This window comes from Equus asinus, chromosome 2 (genome assembly GCF_041296235.1).
Source record: "Equus asinus isolate D_3611 breed Donkey chromosome 2, EquAss-T2T_v2, whole genome shotgun sequence".
Taxonomy (NCBI): domain Eukaryota; kingdom Metazoa; phylum Chordata; class Mammalia; order Perissodactyla; family Equidae; genus Equus; species Equus asinus.
Window position 1 is genome coordinate 156,953,610 of NC_091791.1, and position 26,112 is coordinate 156,979,721.

Sequence of the window (26,112 nt, forward strand, 5' to 3'; positions counted from 1 at the left end):
GACTTTGGTTTTAATCGTGTGTTTGTATTGGCAGTGTTTCGATTTACAGCAGTGTCACATTGTTACATAAACCTGTCCTTCTCTTTCTTTGCGATTACTTTCTTTTCACACTTTCCCCTCTCAAAATCAGATAATTATTTATCTGTATTTTCTTTCAGTTGTTTTTTATTTCTTTTGTAGTTGTTGTTATTAAATTAAAATTTTTTAAGCAAAATAATATATAGACATATTTTAAAAAAATATACCAAACAGTTCCAAAAGTATGAAATGTTAAATTCTCTCTTCACCCCCACCCAATTTCACTTCTCAGCGCTCCTGGAATGAGTTCTTGTATGTCTTCCAGAACGCATTTGCGCATGGACCAGCCTCTGTGCATGTGTGTGTATGTACTACATATAATATATATTATTTTAACACATTTTGGAAGTTCTAAACACTATACGTGTATTCATATATTGTTATTAGACACTTGATTGTAAGAATAATGATTTTGTTCTTCTAAATTAGTGAGTCTCAAACTTTAATATGAATCAGAATCGCCTGCGAGGTTTATTAAAACAGATTGCTGGGCGCGACCCCTGGAGTTTCTAGTTCAGTAGACCTGGGGAGGAGCCCGAGAATTTGCATTTTGAACAAGTTCCTTAGTGTTTCTGATCCTGCTGGTCTGAGACCACTCTTTAACAAGGACCACTGCTCTAAATGATTCTTGCAGTATCCCAGAGTCAAGACCCCCATCCAAGGGTATTTAATGAAGAAGAGCAGAACCTGGGACGAGAGTAGTCACTGATGATGGTCTGACCTGCTCACGAACTCCGTCTACGCTGACTGCCAGCCAGCCCCCTCTCTACACAGACACCACTTTCAAAATTGACATCCACGCAGGGAGTGCCCTTCATTTATTTCCTGATAATTCAACCCTGTTGTATAATCAAGTGCTAATAGGTTACTGGAGAGACAAGAATTGAAGCCATTTTCATACGTGACCACATGCGCATGACTCACAGGACACGTCATTGCTGATGGCTTCGGGGAATGTCCAGAGGACAGCTGTGAGAAAGGGGCAGTCTTCAGACCGGCATCAGCATCACCAGAGAGGCTCGCTTGAAACACAGATTCCCCCTCCAGCCCTAAGAATCTGGAGCTCCTGGACATGGGACCCAGGGATCTGCATTTTTACAAATCCCCCAAGGCAATTTGTATACACCCCTACATTTGATTACTCTGGTGTGGGCAATAGAGCAGACAGTAAGATCACTAGGGAAAAGGCTGTTAAGGAAACCTCCAGAAGCAGGTAGTGGCACAGCAAAATGGAAAAAGAAACTGAAACAAGGGGCTGCCTACCACCGCTTCTCCATTTATTAGATACCTCCTATGTACCCAGCACTCTTTCAGGCACTTCACATACGTTACCTCCTTTTACCCTCACAATATTGTGGTAAAAATGAGGCTGCAGGGTTGAAGGAAGGAGACCTTGTAAGTGGTGGCACTGAGATTTGAACCCATGTTTCACTCCAACGTCGACGTTCTTTTTCTAAGCTGTGCTGCCTCCTCTGCCCTTTCACCTGAGTGAAGCAGGAGGTGGGTGAGTGTGCTCCCATCCGCGTGCCGTCCTTTGAGTGGGGAGGTGGCAATAGTGGCGAACTTCCTGGTGCTCATTATGTGGACGTGCCAAGTGATTAAGAGGATAAGAATGGCTGGGTCACTGGCGATTCTGGTGATAGGGAGAGCCAACCTGAAGGATTAGAGATCAAGTAGAGTTTTCACTCCCAATTGCTCAATTTGCCACTGGCAATGTCTCATTTCTCAGACAACGATTCAGTCAACCATCCCATGAGTCACCATCACAAAAAATCAAGTGTGGTTATAGAAACCCACCAGGCACGAAGAACGGCAAAGCATTGGGAGTCTGGGAGGGCCGAAAACTACCATTGCCAAGATCTCCTGCCTTGTGATTTGTAAATCCATGTGTGCTTCTTGGAAAATTTAATCCACATGTTTGGGATCATTTACACTTAACCCATCAAAATGCGGTTTTATAAGAGGCAGTTGATGTCTAAGAAGCCTGATGTACTTTCTCTTCCTTTCGCTTTTAAACATAAGCCACTAAAAGCACATCCTTTCCCACCCCATCCCAATTTCTGAAGCTGGAAGGCAGATTTTGTCAATAAAAACTAAGCCTAAAATCTGAAAACAGGCAACCTCAGGCCTAACCTAACCTATGAAAAGTGACAAGTTTGAAGTCTGGACAAATATGTTCCCTCATTTCCCAGAAAAGTCCCCTAGCAGCTGTGGGGAAAAAAGCCCACCGTGCTGCAGATTCAGCTTCCTCCAGACAGCCCTCCGCCTGTCAGGGGAGCACGAGATGTATTCCAGACCCTTGTTTTCAATTCAAAGAGCTCTGCCCACTGTTCTCAGGGTAGCGTTCTGGAAGCCCAACTTAGTGATTCATTCCAGTGAAATCCACAGGATGCCCAGCCACGATGAATAGACTCCAAAGTGTTTCCATCTCATTCCTGAGGAAGCGTTTCTCTCGGAAGAGCATCTCAGCCTCCGGCCAGTGCTCACCGCCCAGAGCCTCTTCAGGGATACCTGAAATAGCAGGAAAATAGTGAGCATTATCCGCAGCACAGTTCCAAGTAGGGAAAGAGTAATTATATCCAAATCTGTTGTTCATTTATTTCATATGCTCTAGTCCCCTTTGGCTCTGCTAGCTTGGTTGTAATTGCCGTGTAGTTTTTCCAAGTTTGGGCTACCCTTAAATTACTAGCATCTAGACTCTGTTTTCAGTACTCCTTCAGAAGCAAACCCAAATCCAGGGCAAACTGCGCCCTAGCATGAGATTCCATTTTAAATTCAAAGGAAAAACTTGATAGAAAACAGTATGGTAATTCCTCAAGAAAGTAAAAATAGAATTACCATATGATCTAGCAATTCCATTTCTGGGTATATAGCCCAAAGAATGGAAAACAGTCTCAAAGAGGTATTTGTACACTAATGTTCATAGCAGCATTATTCACAAAAACCAAATGGTAGAAGCAACCCCAAGGGTCCATTGACAGATAAATGGGGAAAAAGAATGTGGTATGTATATGCATACAATAGAATATTATTTAGCTTTAAAAGGGGAGAAGTTCTGACCTATGCTACAACATGGATGAACCTGGAGGACATTATGCTGAGTGAAATAAGCCAGCTACAAAGAGGACAAATACTGCCTGATTTCACTGACATGAAGGACCTAGAGCAGTCAAGACCATAGAGACAGAAGGTAGGATGGGGGTTGCCAGGGGCTGGTGGGAGGAGAACGGGGAGTTACAGTTTAATGGGCACAGAGTTTGTTTTGCAAGATGAAAAGAGTTCTGTGGATGGATGGTGGTGATGGTCGCACAACAGTGTGAATATATTTCATGCCACTGAGGCGTGCACTTTAAAATTGTTAAGATGGTAAATTTTATATCTATTTTGCCACCATTAAAAAAAAAACAAAAGAGGAATTAGTTTAGCCCAAATAGGTGAAGAGCAGCTAGGCTTGAGGTTATTTTGTCACTCGTCAGCATCTGCCTTGGGAAGTTTCATCTTGTTTTGTCCCGACCTTGGAGACCATTTTTGATTGGATAAGAACATTAATGTAGTCCATGGTCTTTTACTGTATCTTCATTGCTGTCACCACTATTTGTTAGCCTTAATATTAATGCAGAAGTGGTAAGGTCTTATTGAGGAGCTGACTTTGAGAAGTAATCATTTGAATAGTACTTTCCCCCGCCCCAACCCTGAGGGACAATAAAGCCTTGCAGAATAGCATGGCAGTGAAGCCAGATAGTAAATTTTATCTCCCAAAACCCAAGAAAAATGATCCAAAAATAAGTAAAATCAAATGAGAAATACAGGGGCACAAACTCAGGCTATAATCTTTAAAAAGTGGTGACCAGGAAGAGAAACAAATTCAGAAGTGGCCTTAATACTCCTGCTGTGGCCCTCCAACATCACCCTCTGAAACCGCGGTGGGGAAAAAGGGGTGGAAAACGTCCTCTGAACCAATGAGTTCAGGGGTGGGTTGTACTTCTTTTTTATGTGTGTTATCCTTTAAAATATGGTTATCCACCAGAGTTAAGGCAAAGAATGATAATCCATGTCTTGATTCCCTTTGACTTGGACTTTAGCCCTTCCTCCATAACATTTTGAATGAGGCAAGAATTTAGACAACCCTTGTAGAAATGGAGAGAGAGATCGTGCAGATATAGAGCATCAGGTCATTCTAACCAAAGCAATTGTGAAAGAAGAGCCATTGTGCACAGTATCGCAAATGGGGAGGGGAAACCAAATTTAACAGTGATTTAAAAAAAAAGGTAGAGGTGGAAGATGTAGAGAAGTCAGGAAAGAAAAAGTGTAAGAATATATGAGACTTGTTGAAGAGGAAGGAAACAGTCAAAGAAAATGTGGGAGAAAGTTGTTGATCACAGATTAAATCCTGGGGGACAAGCATGTGAATTGTTACACTCACTTTGCGATGACATGTCTGGAAAGTTGAAGCACAAACCAGAGAGACTTGCAAGTTGATCAGGGGAAAGCTTTTGATGGAAACATGAGAATTTGGATCTTTGCCATGGGAGAGTTTCAAGGGTTGACTGACGAGAGGATGCCTGAGCCATTCTCTGTCATAAACCAGAATATCACCTAAGCTCGCCCACAGTGGGTTCCATCTTGAATACCATATCCAGAGAAAGAAACCGCAACCTCCATTTGATTCTTAGCCACTGCCTGACCAAACAGGAAGCTCGTCCTAAAGTCTACAGAGTTCCAACTGTTTGTGGAAGGTGGAAGTCTTGCCAGCACACAATGAGTCAGCCGCCATTAACCAGAGGAGCGAGTTAGGGCAACCACTTGGACAATCTGTTATTTTGGAAATGAGGATTTCTTTTACAACATTTGAGCCTGGGAACATGGTGTGCTTTATATAAAGCAAAAAATAAATAAAAGATTTCAAGGAATTCCTCTCCCACATGACCAATTCAAAAACCCAAGCTGACAACCCCAAGTACTAAATAGATTCAATGAGCTTGCATTTACTCCAACTTTAAAAATACAATACACACGATACTATTTTAGAAGTTCTTTCTCCTAAAAAGGGAAGTCACTGAAATAGAGACAACTGGCCACAATAATTTAGGTTTTATCAAGTGTGGGCTTTCAAATGACATCCAAAAGGCACCAGAAAGAATGGATCTTTTTTGTAGGAGGAGTAGGGCTCATCAGTTTGCTGTGATGTTAGGAAGCCACGTCAGTCCTACTCAAAATAATTGCTAATAGGTTACAATTAGTGAGTACAAGACTTCAGAGTCCCTTGTTTTTAATTTGGGAAGGAGAAACTCAATACCACATTGCTTCTTGTTTGCCATTATAATGTTTATTTACGACTGATATTCCTTGTCCCCAGTTATCCATTTCCTTCTCCTTCCATAATAAAACCCATGATTTTTAACTGAGCCCATGGCTGCTTGGAAGAAAGACCTTTCCCATTGCCCTTTGGAGCTAGGTGTGATCATGAGACTAATTTAGGTGAATGCAAACAGGAAGTGGTATATGCATCGTTAAAGAGAGGGAGCATACTCTTCTTTGCCCTGCTCCTCCTTTTTGTTGGTTGTAATTCAAATGTAAGGAGTGAAGTTCCGGTAATCAGGGCTATGGGATCCTCGAGAATGGAAGCCATGCACGGTGGAGCAGCAAAATAGAAGGAGCATAGGTCTCTGACACTGTGCAGTGCCCAAATTATCCTGGACTGACAACCTCTAGATTTCTGGCACATGAGAGGAATAAACATCTATACTGCTTAAACCGCTGTTCTCTTACGTTTGTCTGTTACTTGCAGCCAAAGCTAATCCTGGTTAATAAGCTATTTTAAAAAATGTTTTGTTCTATTGGGGTAGTGGCAAAGAAGTGTAAATTCTCTAATATTCATATCTTAAACCTGGTTGTTAAGATGACATGGTCATAACGAGCCATCCTATGCTTGTCTATTATTTAGCCATTTGACTCTGTGGCTCCTAACACCTACGAGAGACCTGAGAGGCCCTTGGAAAGGAGTAACTGAGAGCAGCACGGTCCCTAACCAAGAACAGACACATGTGCAGGCCGGATTCTGTGTTTCCAAGGTAAAAGGATCTGTGATTAGTATCTTTGTCATGGAGAACTCTGGTTTAAGAACAATTCTAGCACTTGGGTTGGACATCCCATCACTAGGGACTCATTCCTTTAGGTAATATCAACGCTGTAAGTTCCCATCTTAAAATGCAAACTCCGTGAGAGGCAAAAGAGTAAGTCCCTCACACTTCAGTGTCAAGCTTATTTCATTCTCGACTCTAGAAAAGTCTTTGAAAGATAAAAGATATGTGTGTTGGGGGCAAGGAGAGGAAAGTATGAAAATTGAGGAACTAGAAGAATGAGAAAAAAGAGAGACTTGAAAGACCATCTTTAGAGATTTCATAATTATGCCAAGGACTATCAATGTAAATATGCCCAGGACACTCATTCCCTGGGGTAACCGAAACCATATAGTAAACAAATGACAAGACAATTCTGTGGAATATGAACCACATGATCTAAGCTGCAACTTAGCTCAAAAAATATAAAGAGGTTAAAAATCAGAGTATGAGGAAGAGGGTGAACACAGAGAGATACCAGTATTATTCAAAACAATAATCCATTTGGAATTTCCAATATTCAGCTGACAGTAGCCATTGATCAAATTAATCAGCTGCATTTTGCAACTCCTAATGAAATAATGCATCTAGGCAGTAATCATCAACGACTGCTAAAACCCTTGATTAAATAATGGATGGGTCAAGCTGACAACATCTGGACTCACTGATCAGTCTTAACATCACAAATGAGAGACAACCAGACAGTATGTGCCTCCCGAAGTGATGCAGTAGCAATTGCATAGCACCATCTATGAAGTTGTCTTGCCAAAACATGGAACCCAAATCTGATCAAGCTTCCAGCTCAAACTATTCATCTCCTGGGAAATCCAGGAAGTGGAGAAACATGAGGAAGCTATTTTGGGGACGCAATCAGCAAAATCCAGAATGTGGGGCATTCTACAGATAAATGAATGACAAGGAAAAAAGACAGTAGGAGGAGGAAATATTTGATTAAAGAGATTTAGGAGACTTATCACCCAGATGCAATTTGTGATCGTTGTTTGGGTTCCTTAGTTAAACAAACAAACAAACATACACCAATTGTAAAAAGATTTATGGGACCATCAGGGAAATTTGAACACTGACTAAAAATTGGATGATATTAGGAAACTGTCATTTGTTTAGTTGTAATAATAATATTGTGACCTTGGATTAGGCAACAATGTCTTAAAAATGACACCAAAAACACAAGCAACAGAAGAAAAAATAGGTTGGACTTCATCAACATTTAAAAGTTTTGGGCATCAAAGGACACCATAATGAAAGTGAAAAGAAAATCCACAGAATGGGAGAAAATATTTTCAAATCACATTTCTGACAAGGGTCTAGTATCCAGAATATATCAAGAATACATATAATGCAACAATAAAAAGACAAATAACCCAATTTAAAAACAGGCAAAGGCCTTGAACAGATATTTCTCCAAAAATATATATAAATGGCCAATGGGCACAAGAAATTATGTTCAACATCATTAGTCATTAGGGAAATGCAAATCAAAACCACAATGAAATCTCATCTCATACGCACTAAGATGACAATAATCAAAAAGACAGATAACAAGCGTTAGCAAGGATGTGGAGAAATCAGAACAATACACATTGCTGGTGGGGACGTAAAATGGGGCGAGCACTTTGGGAAACAGTTAGCAATTCCTAAAAAAGTTAAATGTAGAGCTACCATACAATCCAGTAATTCCATTCCTAGGTACGTACCCAAGAGAAATGAACACATATGCTCTCATGGAAGTTATACATGAATCTTCATAATTAATTAATCACATAATCAGTTAATCACAGCTTCAATCACAATAACCAAAAAGTGGAGGAAACAGCCCAAATGTCCATCAACTGCTGAATGGATAAACAAAATGTGAAATATACATACTATGGAATATTATTCAGCTAAACCATATGGAGGTTCCTCAAAAAATTAAAAATAGAACTACTATATGATCCAATACTTCCACTTCTGGGAATATATTCAAAGGAAATGAAAATAGTAACTTGAAGAGATATGTGCACCCCCACATTCACTGCAGCATTATTCACAATAGCCAAAACATGGAAACAACCTGAGTGTCTGTCAATGGATGAATGGATAAAAAAGATGTGGTATATACACACAATGGAATATTATTCAGCCATAAAAAATGAGGAAATTCTACCATTTGCGACAACTTGGATGAAATTTGAAAGCATTATGCTAAGTGAAATAAGTCGGACAGAGAAAGACAAATACTCCATGATCTCACTGATAGGTGGAATTTTAAAAAAAAGACAACCCTGCCAAACTCATAGAAAAAGAGATCAGTGGTTACTAGAGGCAAGGGGGTGTGGTGGAATTGGAGGAAGGCAGTCAAAAGGTACAAACTTCTAGTTATAAGATAAATCAGTACTAGGGATGTAATGTACAACATGATGACTATAGCTAACAACAGCTGTATGATATAGGCGAAAGTTGTTGTTAAGAGAATAAATCTTGACTTATCATCAAAAGAAGAATTTTTTTTCCTTTTCTTTTCATTGTATCTATAGGAGATGATGGATGGTAAATCTATTGTGGTAACCAGTTCACAATGTATGTAAATCAAACCGTCACGCTGTACAACTTAAACTTATACAGTGATGTATGTCAATTATTTCTCAATAAAACTGGAAAAAAAGAGAAAGTAGCCATAGACATTATGTAAAGAAAAGAGTGTGACTGTATTCCGAGAAAACTTAATTTACCTACTACTTTATTTATTACTCTATGTATGTATTGATGGGTGGTAGATGGGCCAGATTTGTTTGGCTCACAAGTTATAGTTTGGCAACTTTTGGTCCAAAAGAATAGAATTCTCCAGACTCTAAATCCTGCTTTCTTTTCTGTGGGCTGTTACAAATAAATGAATAAAACATAAACTCTGGGACTTTCCATACTAATTGGCTTGTGCTCACAAATGAGGACTCAAAAGGAAGAAAAATACCATCCCTGAATGACAGAGTCCCTGCCCCCTCCATTCCTCACATCTCCACTTGTGACAAATGGATCCACGAGTGATATGGGCATGGCATCTTCACATCACTCTACTCTGTGACGTAGACACCATTAAAAATAGCGCATCCCAACTGTAAACAAACATGACCTCTAAACAAAGTCGGAAAGGTGGGGAGGGGGTCAAAAAGGAAAGGTATTTCTTGGAAAATCTCTTTCAAAAGAGGACGCTATCATACATGGTCCTGGGCAGAATTGTTTTTAAGTCAATCTTTTGGTTTCAAATCCTTCAGATGAAGGATTTAAAATTACGAATTAATTTTAATTAGTTCCTAATTAAATTAGCTCCTAATTTAACTAGTTCCTAATTAATCTTGGTTAGTAGATTAATCAACCAAAATAAATAAAAGTTAGTAATCTAATATTTACTGAGCCTTTAGTTCACGTCAGGCATTCTGATACAACATGCAATATCACATTGGATCTGCGCAAAACCCCAAAGAGTTTCCCAGAAAACAGCCCTATAAACCCAGGACAGAATGAATGGAGAGGCTGTTTGAGGACTCTGAGAGACAAACGCTAGCAGGCAGACTGAGGAAGAAGACCACCAAACTGGCAAGACTGACCATTTTCTTCCTCTGTGGTATCCCTGGGCCTGAGCTCAACCGGGCCTGGAACCCGGAAGCGGGCATTGGTGTGAACAGAGTTCCAGAAGTCCTCTAGATCTGGCTCAGGAACAGAAGAGGGAACTCTGAAATCTCAGAGAGGATGCAGAGGTCCCCCTGCCTCTACTTCTCTTCCCTCCATCTTCTTGCACCCCATGATCCTGTGGCAGCAGTCACAACGGCTGCGACTCGATAGGAGCCAGAATTCTGAGAGAAGGGAGCCTTCCTCCGCAGTCAATGGAGCTGTGATCCCAAGAGGGTGGGGCAAACCTGGTTGCCTGTTTTTTTTTCTCTTTCCAATCTTCTACCGCTTGGCCCTGTGGATGCCGGAGTAGAGTAACTAAAACATCTTGGCCAGAGGACCAAAGAGGGGAGCACAGGGAACCAGAAGTTACAAGAAGATGGCAGAGAGGAACGAGCTCAGGCAAGCGAGCCCACAACAGGTTTTGTGAACTCCTTGGGCTCACCCCCTTGTTGTGCTTGTGGGTCGGATCCTAAGGGGCATACCAAACACTTCAGGAACTGAACCACCATAGAGTACTACCCAGGTTGCAGACTGACCACTGGATGGTGCATATGCCAGGGAGCCGGCAGGAGAGACTCAAAGAAACAGCAGGAGGGAGTTTCCCCCAGTATGGGACTTTTCTCTATCCTGATTGTGGTGGTTGTAACAGTAATCTATACAGGTATTAAAATTCATAACACTGTGCACCAAGAAAACCACCAATACCTATTCTGTATGATGATTTAAAAAATAGAATTTACAACAACAAAATCACAGGGAGAGAGTGTCTCTCTCCCATTTCTTGAATGTACACATCAGAAGTGACTCCAGCTAACAGACAAAACGGTTTTATTGGAAGATTACCGATTGGCTCACAGAATTGACAAGAAGGGCAAAGAACTAGGACTGGGAAGATGATACTACAGAAAACTCTGGCTAGCACGGAGTGTCCAGTTTCACCACAGCCACTCATGTCTAGCTGCTTCCACAGAGATTCCCAGAAAGGGGAGGGCAACAACTGCGGACTGGAGAGGCGCTCAGATGTCAGGTGGGCAAAATGAATAAATAAAATACTGTTATCGGCCCCTTCTGCAGATGAGAAAACTGAGGCATGCAGAGTTTCTATCGCTTCCCGGCGTTCACACAATTTCACCAGGACTCAAAACCTGTGTTCCTAACCACTAGACGATGATGACTGAAAATGTCTCCAGTCTCAGGAGAACCTTCTGGAAACCATGTTGCCTGTCTAAAAACAAAGAAGAGAAGTAATTTGAAGCAGAAATTCCAGCTTCCTTCTGGCTCTGCATTTCAAGGGAATGCTAACCCAGCTGTTTGTTTTTCTTTTTGACAGTTTGTTTTGTCTGTGAAATATAAACACTGAAATTTTTCAGTATATGCACTGCCTCTGACATATTCCCTAGAGCCATAGCATCCAAACTTTTTTGATCACATACCCATTAGCAAATATTTTTGAGTATTACTCCTAATATATGTGGATTTATTTATAAGTGATATACCTATACTACAATATTTATATATTGTGTGCATCCCAAACAGCATCTAATAAAAGGAAAACAGGATGAAATAATATTTTAAAATAACATTTCTTAAAATAGTACAAAATCATTTTTTATTTCATTAAGAAATAATGTGAGCAATGTTACTGAATATGCTTCAAATGTCTGATCCTAAATTCAGCTTTTGTACATGATTTTAATGGAAGCTATAGTTAGAAAAAAAATTCAAAAAGATATGTAAATCCAAATGAAAGAAGTACATAGCTGGCTATGTTTATTAAACTATGGTTCACATTTTTTAAACTTCATCTACCTATTACACAAAAGAGTTTTTTGTGGAGATGGGGAAAATATGGTTAGTAAATTTCCATTTCTGCTGCTGTTGAGCAAACTGCTAGAAGATGTTGCATTTTTGTATTTTTAACAAACGACTTCAAGACTCACTCACATTTTTTTAGCTAGAAAAATTTAAATAGGTTAGAAAACCATGATTCCTAGTTTTTAACTGCCACACAGATGAAAGATTTTATAAATGCCAACTTGATATCATTTTCAATGACAAAATCTTGAGATGATGGAAATGTTTTTCAAACATTTCTTTTTAAAATCCGGTCTCCCTAGCACAAATTTCTTTTGAAAAGTGGTTTCTTGCTTACTGTTAAACACTGTCTTTACCGTGAAGGAATAGATCAAGAATGTTAATTGTTTTAAAAAATCTGCTAGGGAGTATACCATCCATAATTATTTGGCATCAGGAAATTTGGTACATTTCACCTTTTATAAAACAAATCTCATACTTCATTTTTCCCTTTCAATAGAATTCTGCTTCCAGCTTTGGTGGACTAGGTTGTTTCAGAACTACTATTCCACTTACAACAACTAGGAAAATGAAACAAAATCAGTTTGAAAGTATTGGAAAGCTACTAAGGTGGTGAGGAATCTTGGACCATGACCCAAGAGAGAGGTGAGCCCAAAGAGGTGAGGCGGGCATTTAGAGCTGCTTTTCCCCTCGAGGGAATTGCTAGTCTAAAAGGTAATGGCTGAAAGGCTAAACAAGATTTCCACAGACTCAGGACTCGGGGGACAAAAATCAGAGGAGGAGACCTGGTAAATATTTTAGGGGCCAAACCTAGAAGTAAGATGAACAAGAAATAAATCATCCCTCTTAAGGTCTGAGGTCCAGCTTCAAAGCATGTCAATCTCTTTTCTGAATTAAGGTGATCTGCGCTTGTTAGCACCCCTGGCCTACATACCTGCCTAAGCAAAAGTGAATCCTCTTGGAGGAAGATAACAAAATCCAGAGCTTTAGAATAGTTCTTCAATGTCAAAATCTCAATACAAAATAACCAGGGATACAAGAACACAAGGCATAATCGAAAATCAAGAGAAAAATGCGTGATAGATACAAATGCACAAGGGACCCAAATAAGAGTTATCAGACGTAACCTTAAAACATACATGATTACTATGTTCAAGTAATTAAAAGACAAGACTAAGAATGTGGGCAGGGAACTGCAAACTGTAAAGAATAATCAAATAAAAATTTTAAAACTGAAAAAAATAAACGAAATTAAGAGTTCAATGGATGGATTTAATAGCAAATTGCACACAACTTAAAAAATTTGTAAGCTGGAAGGTAAGACAGAAGAAAATATCTAGACTGAAACATGAAGAAATAAAAGAATAGAAAATAAAGAAAGGAGATATGCGTGAAAGGAGAGTGTGTGATAAATATGGGAAAACATCTGTAATTAGAGTTGCAGAAGAAGAAAAGAAACATTTGAAGAGATAATGACAGAATTTTTCATACAAAAAGTTTTTAAGCAATTTTGTTTGTATAAAATTAGCTTCATTGATGACATCATTTGGCTCTGTGTAAATTTCTGCCTTCGGTCATTTTTGGAGCAATAGCTCACCTATGAATTGTGTGGAGAATGAATTTCATATATGGTGCTATATTTATAACTCCAGATTCCTTTATTTATTCATTCTGGTCAATGCAGCCACTCCGTTCAGTGGTAATATGTATAAAAATTTTCTATAAACATTGGTGTTTAGCAGCTTTAAAATATCACTTACTATTAAAGCTGTGTACTCTCTGATAAAATTTTACATAGAGACTCACACAAAAAAGTAGACTTTTATATATTTTGTTTTTGAAACAGTCCAGGAAATACAAAATACGTTGATATAATTAGGAGCATTTTACTTTTTCATCTAACTCATGTGTCAGCAAAGTTTTTCTGTAAAGGGCCAGCGAGTACATATTCTGAGCCTTAAGGGCTCTTATAGTTTTTGTCATAACTACTCAACTCTGCCACTGTAGCGTGAAAGGAGCCATAGACAATACCTAAACGGATCAGTGTGGCCATGTTCCAATAACATTTTATTTACAAACTTTATCATTTTAACCATTTTTAAGTTTAGAGTTCAGAGGTATGAAATACCTTCATACTGTTGTGCAATCGTCACCACCATCCACCTCCACGGCTCTTTTCATCTTGTAAAACTGACACTCTAAACCCAAACAACAATAACACCCCATTGCACCTTCTCCTCCGTCCCTGGCAACCACAATTCTGCTTTTTGTCTCTGTGATCCTGAGTACTCTAAGTATTTCATACAAATGGAATTATGTAGTATTTGTCCTTTTTGTGACTGGCTTATTTCACATAGCATAATGACCTGAAGGTTCATCCATCCTGTAGCATATGTCAGAAATTCCTTCCTCTTCAAGGCTGAATAATATTCCATTGTATGTGTATACCACATTTTGTTTGTCCATTCATCTGTCAATGGACACATAGGTTGCCCATGTTTTAGCTATTGTGAATAACATTGCTATGAACACGAGTGCACATAGTGTCTTAGATGACCATACATGGAGAGGGTTGTTATTGAGGATAATGGATAGAAGTTCATACTTCAAATTGTCTTGAGCAGTCTCTAATTCTCTGGGTTGACTTCAAGGCATCGTTGTTGGAATCTCATGTGTCGGTCAAGGAGCTTGTACTGGCTGTCGTGGCGCTGTTACCATTTCCTTAATGTGACCATGTGCTGACATTAACAGTGTTATCTTCAATCTTAATATTCTTTGCAGGAATCTTTTAAAGCCATTTGTCCATCTCATCATGGTTTATTTGTTAAAACTAAACAATATTATCTTTAAGTCCCTTTAATTGGGTATACGCAAATGGTGCTTAGTTACCCAAAGGATAAGCCTCTGAGATGATGATGAGCTTCCAGTCCGACCTCAGGACACCTTGGTTGACATCTGTTTAATGTGACTGACTAACATATAGACCTAACAGTTTTAGTAAATATTTGTAAAGCTTAATTTCCTTTCAAATTTTTAATTAAAGAGATGTAGAAGGTCTATTTCCTTCTTCCCATCCCCCAGTGAATCATGACTTAGCACTTGGGAGATTGACCCTCCACTCTAACCATGGCTCTAAAGCTTAGAGGACATCTGAGCCAATGGTACCCTGTTCTATTAAAATACTTTTCTTATCTGAGAAGTCTAGAACATTTAACTATGTTCCCACAAGCTGTGTAAGCGGTAGCTCTCAGTCCTGTTGAGACATGCACTCTCTGGAGAGTTTGATCAATTCTGTGGAACCCATCATAAAAAAGGAACATAAATTCTCTCTCCCTCTCTCCCTTCTTCCCTCCCTCTCTTCCTCCTTGCTTCCATCTTTCCTTCTTTCTTTCTTTCCTCCTTTCCTTCCTTTCTTCCTTCCTCTCTCTCCCCCTCCTCCTTTCCTTCCTCTCTTGCTTCTTAGTTCAGTCAAAAAATCTTTGGAGTCAGGGGCCTGGGTGAAGAAGATGTGTATGGCATCTCTGGAGGCTGCCAGGGACCCACATAAGGAAATTATGCCAATGTGGGTAGCATCTCAGAGGCAGGGAGAGGGCCACACAAGGAATATTTGCTAAGTGGGGTGGAGGAGGATTGAGCAAATAAGGACATATATTGAGGATAATGGGATCTAGGCTTCTAGATCCTAGAAGAAAGGACTTACAAACATGGGAAGAGGGAAAGCTAGAATGAAATCTGTGGTGTTGGATTGGAAGCAGAGATACCAAAATGAACTCGCGTTTTTAAAATATGTATACAGATAGATAGATAGACACAGAAATAAATATAGATGTAAATGTTTGTATGTGTGTCTCCATATACATACATGTATCCTTGGATGTGTCCACTGAGAAGGCCTGGGAGCCCCAACCCTTCAATAACAATGAAGTGCCTAGTGCCCAGATCTTGATTTCTAAATACCATCCTCCTCTAATAGGTGTTAGAGCTCAGCAGAGAAATGGCCAGTTCAAGGCTGGGACAGGGAAAGCACAAAATGAGTCTGGAACATCTGTTATGCCAGAAAGTTAAAAAGTGCTCAAAAAATGGTGGGGACACATCAAAAGGCACAGAAGTTAGTTTGAGGGGCTCACACCAGCCAAATCTGGAACACCACAGCATCAAAATAAATAATGATAATGCTGTGTCATAATTCTTTGAAAAAGCCTGAGCCTACACTTACGTAACGAAATAAATAATAAACAAATGTGGAAAAGAGAAAGCTTCACCCTACAGCAGAATGTCAACAATAAATGTAGAAACAGATATTCAAACCGTTAGGGAAAGTTTGCTGACTGATGAATGAATAAATAAATGAGACTATAACAGCAACAGCGAAAAGACAATCTGGGGGAAGCCACACTCCTTGAGTGTCCACTGACCAAAGATAGGACAATTTGAATATCAATAAAGACAATGTCTGTAATCGGTTACAACACATCAAAGAGTTCATGGATTTAAAGAAACTTAGAAGAGTATCATTGGCTGCTTCTGAAGGATTCTAGGAAACCACCCCACTGTTTTGAAAGTGGGTAAGTGAGGCGAAAGAACCAAGCCTTCCTCTCGCCTGTCCTGTATGATGTAAGCCTCAGGTAAGCAAAGAGTTGCTGAGAGAACTTCCCCTTCTTGGGCGTATCTTAGGTCATAAACAAAGAAAGAACTAGAAAAGCATCCTTCGGCAGCCCCTGATGAATTAATGGAGCCAGACAGTGAACCCTGATCACTGCTAATATCACAAAAAGGGAAACAACCATACATTATGCATCTCCTGGTGGAAGCACACCACACCCCCCAGGAAGTCAGCTCGCTAGGAGAAAATAAACCTGCCTTTGACCACGACTCTCCATCCCACTTCCAAAAAAACCAATTATGAGACAAACCAGGAGACACAAACATCAACACAGATATTTTTTGATATTAAGGAATTACTGTTAACTGTTTTTAACTGTTGATGATAATGGTATTGCTTATATTTTTAGAAGCATCTTTATCTTTTAGAGATGTCTAGTGAAATATTTATAGGTGAAATGATATAGATTCGATGCAATCCTTTCAGAATTTTCTCTGGAATACTTGAGGTGGAGGAAAAAGTTAAAATATGTATAAATAAGATTGGCCGGGAGCTGATAATCGTTGAAGATGGGTGATTTGCATACTGAGTGCTTTACCTTCTTCTTCCATTTGCTTTGCATAGGTTTGAAATTTCTCATAATAAAACTTTTTTTTTTTCAAAACTAGCATGCTGGGGCTGGCCTGGTGGCACAGCCTGTTAAGTTCGCACTTTCCGCTTCGGCAGCCTGGAGTTGGCTGGTTTGGATCCTGGGTGCGGACCTATGCACTGCTCATCAAGTCAGGCTGTGGCAGGCATCTCACACATAAAGTAGAGGAAGATGGGCACAGATGTTGGCTGAGGGTCAGTCTTCCTCAGCACCCACACACACAAAAAGAGGAGGATGGGTGGTAGATGTTAGCTCAGGGCTAATATTCCTCAAAAAAAAAAAACAAAAAAAACAAAAAAACAAAACTAGCATGCTGTCTGAAACACAAGGCCTCATATGGTATTCCCAGGGCACCAAGGCTAAGAGGATGACTGGGGACGGAAGTCCAGCCCTGCCTGGCCTCTCTTGACAAGCCAGTTGCCTTGGAGGGCAGTGGTGTCAGCAGAAAGAAGGAGCATGTTTTTTTTTTTAAAAAAAAATTCAGTTAGAGAGGTCATCTTTTTGCTATTCCTAGTGGGAAATCATCCTTTAAAAATTTGTATAAAGGTGACTATCAGGGGGCCTAAACACAGGTGGCATTCAAGAGCTAGTTAGCATCACAGCGGACAACCTCTTCTCTAATCTGGAGAACCGCCGTGGAGCTGTGAGCGCAGCGCGGGTACCAGCAGCAGAAGCCAGGTAAGACCAAAGGAGAGTGAACAGTAACCGCCGCATTGTTCCGAAGAGCAGCAGGGGAAGGGGACCGGGTTCACACAAGCCAGCGGCCACTAGGAGGTGCATGAGATTCACCGGAGCCTCCGCGATGGGCGGGGATAAAAGGCGTTCTCAGTTCCAGTAAGTGCTTTGGACGAGGCTCAAGGCATCCGCCTTGCAGTTATATTCAAGCCCGTGTCCCTAAGGTGGGGGTGGCCTCAGGAAACACAGGCCTCCAGAACACACGCACACACCCCACCCTGCCCCAAAGCATTCATATGTGCCTGATAGCCCCAGGATGCTGGCTAATATCCCACAGGTGGCCACTCACTGATTCCAGCCAGCCGTGTGAACCTGTATTTTCCCAACCTAAATCCACGCTTATTAGGTAACTACACATTGGGAGCCTAGTGTGCAATAGGTGCATTTCAAAATGGTGATTGACTTTGCTTCAGGCCACGATTGTTTCAGAATGGCTAAAAATGTATTTAAACTGCAGGTGGTCGCTCGATTGGAAGTCAGCCTCATCACAGTGGCACACGCAGCATTCATTCTCAACGCCCCGATTCACGCTCCAGCACTGATGCTCGGCCTCCCACACGTTCCCACGCCGCGGGCTACAGACAGAGGACAATGCCCGTCCACAGACTTGCTGTGTGGGGAGCCTGACTCCCCGGTTTCCTCCCTGGTGATTTCCCGACTTGGCCTCTGCAGGAAGCAGAGCTGCTTTTCTCCCAGAGGAGGCCAAATGTCAGAATAGAGGAAAAGGCTGCTAGCAACCAGGGGCCCCGAATGAGAGAGCAGGGGAAAGGCTGGACCCAAGATCCTGAACAGATCATTTTCCCGGAATGGAGAGAGAAAAAGGAAGGTTTTTCTAAAGCTGATTCATTTACTCCAGACACTTCTTGTCCTGATGCCTCTGCATTCCTTCCTGGATCCTGTCCCCCCCCCCCCCGTAGATCCTCTTCATTGCTAGTTCTGGAAATCGGTGAGTGATAGGTTAGCATGGGGCTCATCCCATGGTGTCACCTAGCAACGCAATGTTCATAAATAGCCACAATCATCTCTTCTCCAAAAATGGCTAAAACTTCTTTTAAAGACATCAGGAAAAATGCTTAGCTCTTTCCGAGCTGGTGTGAAATATTCCCTTGTCTCAGGCCTCCGATTCCCAGTCTTCCTCTTCAGCGTCTCAGTTTGACCTCCCAGTGTGTTTATCGTTTATCCTCTGCCTTTTTTTTGAATGCACATTTCCTTCTCCGGGGTCACATAACAGCTGTTCATGTAAAAGCCGCCCAGTAGTTCTGTGAACTCCATTCAGCTCCAAAACAACTCAAAAGCCAAAAACATTCCTATTTAATCCTCATCCCTTGCACTTTGGAAGAATTCAAACTAAAAGTCATAGAATTCTAAGGCTAAGAAAGAATTACTTCTAGGTAAGCTAAGACAGTACTAATCAGATAAAAGTTTTACACTTTTATTAAAAGTTGAAATATACGAGAACAAAGAGGGTCCCTTTAACTAAACCAATATCTAGCACACCTTAATTAACTCATAAATCCAACATACATATTTTGGGCATCTACTGTATCTCAAATACTGTGCTGGGTAATGATACAAAGATGAATAAGGTTATGCCATTGTAGGGTTCACAGTGTGGGGAGAAACGGCAGGAAATTCTCGTGGCAGATGGACTAAACAGCATTCAGGACAAACCACAGTCCTCTAATTCTAAAGATGGAGAGTCACAGACAAACAGCGTTCAGATGAAAACCACGAGGATCCAGCAAAACGTCAGCATTTTATAACAGAACTGAGTCTTAGGTTCTTGGCTTGAGCAAAGGGATGCATGCTGGGGCCAGGTACCGCGCCGGGAGGACTGGGAGGGACAGGAGTCCTGTTTGGGCCGTGTTGAGTTTGAGTTGTCCAGTAGATGTTCATATCAATCAGGAGCAGGCAGGAAACAGATGTGCACCCAAACCGGAGCACTGAAGAGAGTTGAATGAAGAGACCGTAAGAAGCGCACAGGCAAGGAGACTAACAAGCAGTGCTGAAGCCCCCTGGGACAAGCCACCTCGCAGAACGGTGACCTGCTGCAGGTCTGAAGAGCAAGGGGAGGAAGGGTGGGCTTATCAGAAACCAGAGAGAATAGCTGCAGCCCTTGAGGAGGGCCGACCTCAACAGAGAGAAACACCTAACCCACGGTGAGCAGGCCAGGAGGGAAGCAAGGGAACACATAGCCAGCCTCACTCTCATCCTGCCTTCCCATCTATTGCCAATGCCTCCTATTGGGCAAACCCAACTGGAGGTCAGAAGAAAGACAGCTTAGTCAGCCTCGCAGGGCACGGAACAGGGAGGAGATGGGAGGAGAGCGGATCTGGAGGGGAAAATGGAAGATATCCAGCTCCACATTCAAATGGAGATGTTAAAAAGGTTTTATTGGTTATGCAAGCTAGGAGCCAAGGGGAGAGGTCAAAATCAGAGATATAAATTTGGGAGCTTTTTTGGTCAATAGATGGTAATTAAAACCACTTTCCAGATGAGACCACTGAGAGAAGATGGAAGGGCTGAGGCCCAAGCCCTGGGGCACAGTTTAGCAGCTTACCAGAGGAGGAGACGCTAGCAAAGGAGCCTGAAAAGGAGTTTAGGGAAAACCAGAAAGTGGTATCTCTAGAGCTTCAAAGATTTCAAGAAAGAAAAAAGGGTTGGTCCATTCTCACGGACAAAGCTGAGAGGTTGGGTAGGAGCGTCTTTCACTTGGAGATATGAGGATAAGAAACACTATGCACAGATGGAATCGTTCCGTCGAATAAGCAGGACTTTAAGGGAGCAAGAAAAAGCAACTTTAATCCCTTTCTCCCAGTTGCCTTAATAATTCTTTTGAGTGGGCTAATTTTGGTTCACCCACGTGGATAAATTTAGGCCAGGCCCATGGTTTTTCTGGTTACTCTCAGATATAATTACTTTAATTATCTATGGCTTCCTAAATTTTCTTTCTGTTGGTTTTCAGAAGTGGAAGGGCCGTTAGAGCTCAGGGACCAGCGGGCAGATGCCCTCTGTCCATGCAGGATCTCCAAGGAGACAGACCAACGCGCAGAACCAGGCCTAGTGCCAGGGGCACGGGGGGGCCTTCCCCAACGCACAGCTGTTCTCCTTTCCCTCCCCTGCAATGCAAGTCTCAGATGATCTCAGTGCCTCTCTAGGTGGTCACTGTCACGGAGGAAAGCAGATCTAATCACTCGGAGGGTTCTGGTCCTTGGGACTCAAGGGAGGACCAGAGGAAGAGGGCGATACTTAACACATTTAAAAAATATTGATTGACACCTCCTCTGCTGGGGATCCAAATGATAAACAAAAATAAACATAGTCCCTGGTCTCATGGGGATTACCGTTTATAATTTCTCAAAAATCACACAAATAAACGTCAAGTGCGTGCGTGAAGCCATGAGAGAGCATAACCGGTCAGGAAGTCCAGGAAAAGCTTTCCTGAGGAAATGATGCTGCGGCTTCTGTGGCTTCTTGCAAGGTGAGTAGGAGCTGGTCAGGAGAGGAGATGTGGTGGGAACTGGCGGGCCGGGACTGCGTGGCAGGAGAGCACTTGGACTCAAAGACTGAACCGAGGCCAGAGGGGCTGGAGCCCTAGAGGCCCAGGGGGCCGAGGGGGCTGCGGAGCGGGTGTGGCAGGATTCAGGGGCTGTGCTTTGTCCTGGGGCCAATGGGAAGCCACAGAAGGGGTCTGGGCTGGGGAGGCCCTGGATCGGACTTGAAGTGTAGAGAAGGGACTGAGGGAGATGGGCAGGCACGGATGGATGCGGGTGGAACAGACTAATGCTGAAGTCCAGGCAAGAGGTGAGGGCAGCTTGGATCAAGGAGGCAGTGCTGAGCAGTGGCCCCAGAACGGAGTGCAGGAGAGGCTGAGCCCAGAGGACGCTGGGTTTCGAGCTTGCAGACTGGTCAGAGAGTGGTGACAGTCACTGATTTATGGGGCAAGGAAAGGGCGGAAGACCTGAGCAATGTGAGGAACATTCTATTCTTTATACCATCTCTCAGTAGAAGCTGCTTACAGCCAATTTCTCTCCTTTGTGGGCTACCATTAGTACAAAATAATCACCAATTTTGTTAAGGAGATAGTAAGCTACTGAACGTAGGGTTTCACCCTTCAGTATGGGTGCGACTTCGCATAAAATGCGTAAACGTTTTCAAAGCCTGTTCGCATCCAGCATTTTGTTTTGTCCTCACCAAAATTTCCTCAGCTCCCCTCCTCATCCTTGTTCAAAGATTGGCGTGTTCACGATCTTGATCCATTGTGGTGTGTATTTCTGGGCACATCATCAAAAACCTGCAGCTGCTAAATCCATTATGAAATCTTAGAATCTCAGAGGTTTGAGGGAACATTAGCTCTCAGTTACTTCCAAACCACTCATTTTGCTGAGGCCCAAAAGTGCTAGCTAGAGGCAGAGCCAGGATTATAGTCAAATAAAACAAGTACACATGCAGACATTACTCACAATCTCTGATGGTTATTATATTGCTTTCATACAAGGTTTTTAAAGAAATATGCAGAAAATTTAAGATTCACCTAAGCATGTCCTTGTCATGCTAACATGACAACCCAGTTCTGCTGGCAAGCAGTCCTCATCAATCAGCGAAAGCTGTGTGGCTCCCCACAATGTGCTGTGGGCACTAAAAGGCAGAAAAGGTTCAGTTCCCTCACCTCTGCCCCTCCTGGGTGGGTACTGATCCACATCAGGCATTCTCCACTAGGGGAGAGCTGCCCCCAAGCCTCTGACAGAGCCTCCCCAAAGGGTGAGTAGGTGAACCAGAAATGTCTACTTTAGCAGGGACCCAAAGTTGTTCTCTGTGCTAGGGTATTGTAAATTGGGTGGTTGCCTGGAAGTTACTTTTTTATTTTTTATTTTTTTTGGTGAGGAAGATTGGCCCTGAGCTAACATCCGTTGCCTGTCTTCCTCTATTTTGTATGTGGGACGCCTGCACAGTATGACCTGCTGAGCGGTGTATAGGACCGTGTCCGGGATCGGAACCTACAAACCCTGGGCCACTGAGACTATGTACAAACTCAACCACTACACCACCAGGCCAGCCCCAGGAACTTACTTTTGGGGAGATTTGAGGACAAGAAGACTGCTAAAGGGAGAGGAGGAGATGACGGGTGGAGTGGTGGTACTAAAGAAAACAAACCAAGCTTCTTGTATCTAAAATGAACCCCCAAACTTCTAAGATCCCAACAGTCTTCAGGATGAATTTTTGTGCCTCCTTTAGCTTCAAGCTTGCCCTGGATGTTTATTTGGATCTAATTTGTTCTGCAGGAAAATGCTGAAGGCAAGAAATGAGAGAGTTTCAAACAGAGGACTTGCCCCCTACTTGAATTCTACCCCTCATCCTTAGGGCTCCCTCAGCCTCAGGTCCCTCCTTCAACAAACACTCCCTGAGGGCCGTCACTGTAGCCTTTGTGCTAGCGTCTGGGGGCTTGATCCCAACATGGAAGAGACACTCTCTCTGTCCTCAGGGGGGTTACGTCTAGAGGGACTCAGACTGGTAAACAAATATCACCATACGAAGAGAGGTGCTCACTGGCCTAGGAGCGAGTGCTGGAGAAGGTACTAGAAATAAGGATGGGGATGTTGGGGGAGGCTTCACAAAGAGATGTTTCAGTGAAGTTTTGAAGAGTACAAATAATTTGATAGGCAGCCAAGGGCATTCGAGGCGGAGGGAAGAGTGTGCGCAAAGGGCACAGAAACATGGAACCACTGGGAAGAAACTGTCAGGTGACGGCAGATGAGGGGTCAGAAACAATCCCTTGCAATGGCTTCAAGATGTTCAGGGCCTTGGCACATAGTAGAAGCTCATTTTGCTACAGTCATGCTGAGGAACAAGTAACTTCAAAATCTCTGTGGTTTGCAACAACAAAGGTTGTCATTCCTGTTACCTGGCAGCAATGGGCGTGCTGAGGTGCAGCAGCTCTGTGACTCTGAGACTCTGCTCCAGGCTGCAGGGGGACTACGTGCCGACCCCTCTCTTCCCATTCTAGGACTCAGGCTGACCAAGTGGGCCCTCTAGGAGACACACTGTTCCCACGGCAGACGGCATGGAGGAAACCTCCCATACCCCTAAAAGCTTCTGATTAGAAGTGACGTCCACTCACCTCTCCATGGGCCCAGGCAAGCCGCGTGGCCAAGCCAAACAAAGGAATGAGGAAGCATAACAAGGATGCTGATATAAAATGCTCTTTCAGAGGAGGAAATGGATGATTGGAAACGACAACACAGTGCAGCACAAATGGAACGAGAGGGAGCGAGGAAGCGGCTGTTGGAGTAGTGAAAAGGAACAGCAATGCTCCAGTTACTTACTGCTGCGTAACAAGTCACCCCAGAATGTGGCAGCTTAAAGCAACAACAATCATTCCATGATTGCTCGTGGTTTCTGTGGCTCTAGAATTCAGGTGGGACTCATCTGGGCTGTTCTAGCTTCGGGTTTATAATGCCCTAGCAGTGGAGGTTTGAGGGGCTGGGGCCTGGGGTGGCTCGCTCTCAGGTAGTCTCAGGGACTCTCCATGTCAGCAGGTTTGCGGATTCTTAACCATGATGACTCCAGGGCCCTCGGGCTGCTTATGTGGTGGCCGAAGCCTTCAGAGTTGAGTACTCCTGTCACCAGGGCGGAGCTGCATCGCCTTTGACAATCCACCCTGGGGACTCAGGTAGCATCACTTCAGTTGCACTCTAGAGCTGGGATTGACAAGCTTCTTCTAGAAAGGCCCAGACAGGAACTGTTTTAGGATTTCTGGGCCATAAGGTCTCTGTCAGAACTACTCGTGACCGCTCATCTCTGCCGCTGTAGCATGAAAGCAGCCACAGGCAATTCAAAGGAACCTGGCTAGGTTCCAAGAACGCTTAATTTATGCACAATGAAATTTGAATTTCACATGATGTTCACGTGTCATGAAATATTATTCTTTTGATTTTTCCAACCATTAAAAAAATGTAAAAACCATTCTTAGCTTGCAGGCTGTATAAGAACAGATGGCAGGGCAGACTTGGCCCACAGGCTATAGTTTGCCAACCCCTTCTCAACTGGAGAGATATCCAGTGGCATACGTCTACTGGAAACACAAGATTTTTTTGTTTTTTAAAGATTTTATTTTATTTTTTTTTCCTTTTTTCTCCCCCAAACCCCCCGGTACAGAGTTGTATATTCTTCATTGTGGGTCCTTCTAGTTATGACATGTGGGACACTGCCTCAGCATGGTCTGATGAGCAGTGCCATGTCCGTGCCCAGGATTTGAACCAAGGAAATGCTGGGCCACCTGCAGCGGAGCGCGCGAACTCAACCACTCGGCCATGGGGCCAGCCCCTGGAAACACAAGTTTTATAGAGAAATGTCTGGGCCACAATTAGACAGTTGGGTGTCACCTGTATAAGGATGGCAGCTGAAGCCCCCCAAACCAGTGAGGTTTCCCCAGAAGGGCGCATTGAGTGGGAAGCCAAGAGGTCCTGGGATGGAATCTTTGAGTCTCCAGTATTCAATACATGATTAGAGATAAGGAGCCAATGAAGAAAGCCCAGAGAAGACAACAGGCCTGCTCCCCTTTTATCTTTTTTCTCCACTCCACTCTAAATTTCAATCTTCCTGACCCCGTGTCCCTTCCCTGTCCCCAAGCCCAATCTCCCACCCCCAGGCACTATTTTCAAAGTTAGAGGTAGAGAGGAAGGCATTGCTTGAAATTTGGAAGTGACATTCTTCACACTCCTTTCTGTCCCATTTATTCATGCAAAAATTTTGTGTTAGTGCTCTCAAACCAATTCTCTCTATCTCTCTTTTTTTTTGTTGAGGAAGATTGGCCCTGAGCTAACATCTGTGCCAGTCTTCCTCTATTTTGTGTGTGGGACGCCACCACACCATGGCTTGATGAGCAGTACATAGGCCTGTGCCCGGGATTCAAACCTATAAACCCCAGCCTGCTGAAGCAGAGTGTGCTAACTTATCCATGACACCACCGGGCCAGCCCTCCCCGTTGATTCTCACTCCAGTGACCCTGTGTGCAGCAGAGATACCCTGCTTGGTCTTTGTGTGCCATCCTTCACCTTCCGGTGCTATATCAGACAATGATCTGCTGCTAGTCGTGGAGTTTTCATGGTCAGTTTTTTCAGAACTGGGTGGCCAGGTCCTATACAAAAATTACAATAACTTTATTTGTGAAATCCTCTGTTATTTAAATACTAGGTGGCATTATTGGATGTTAAAGGTTTTCTTAAAGAAAGCTGGCACAATAAATATTTATAAACCATAATATTTACCAAATGGAGAAACAGATCCACAAATTTAACCATGTGAACTAGTATTTGAAAACATTATTATTTACACCTTATTGACTGAGAAGGAAAATAAATTTCTCTAGAGGAGGCACTAAACTGAAGCCTTTTGAAAAGAGACTGAAAGTTGCTTAGCGATATTTTCTCTGCTTTTCTTTAGTC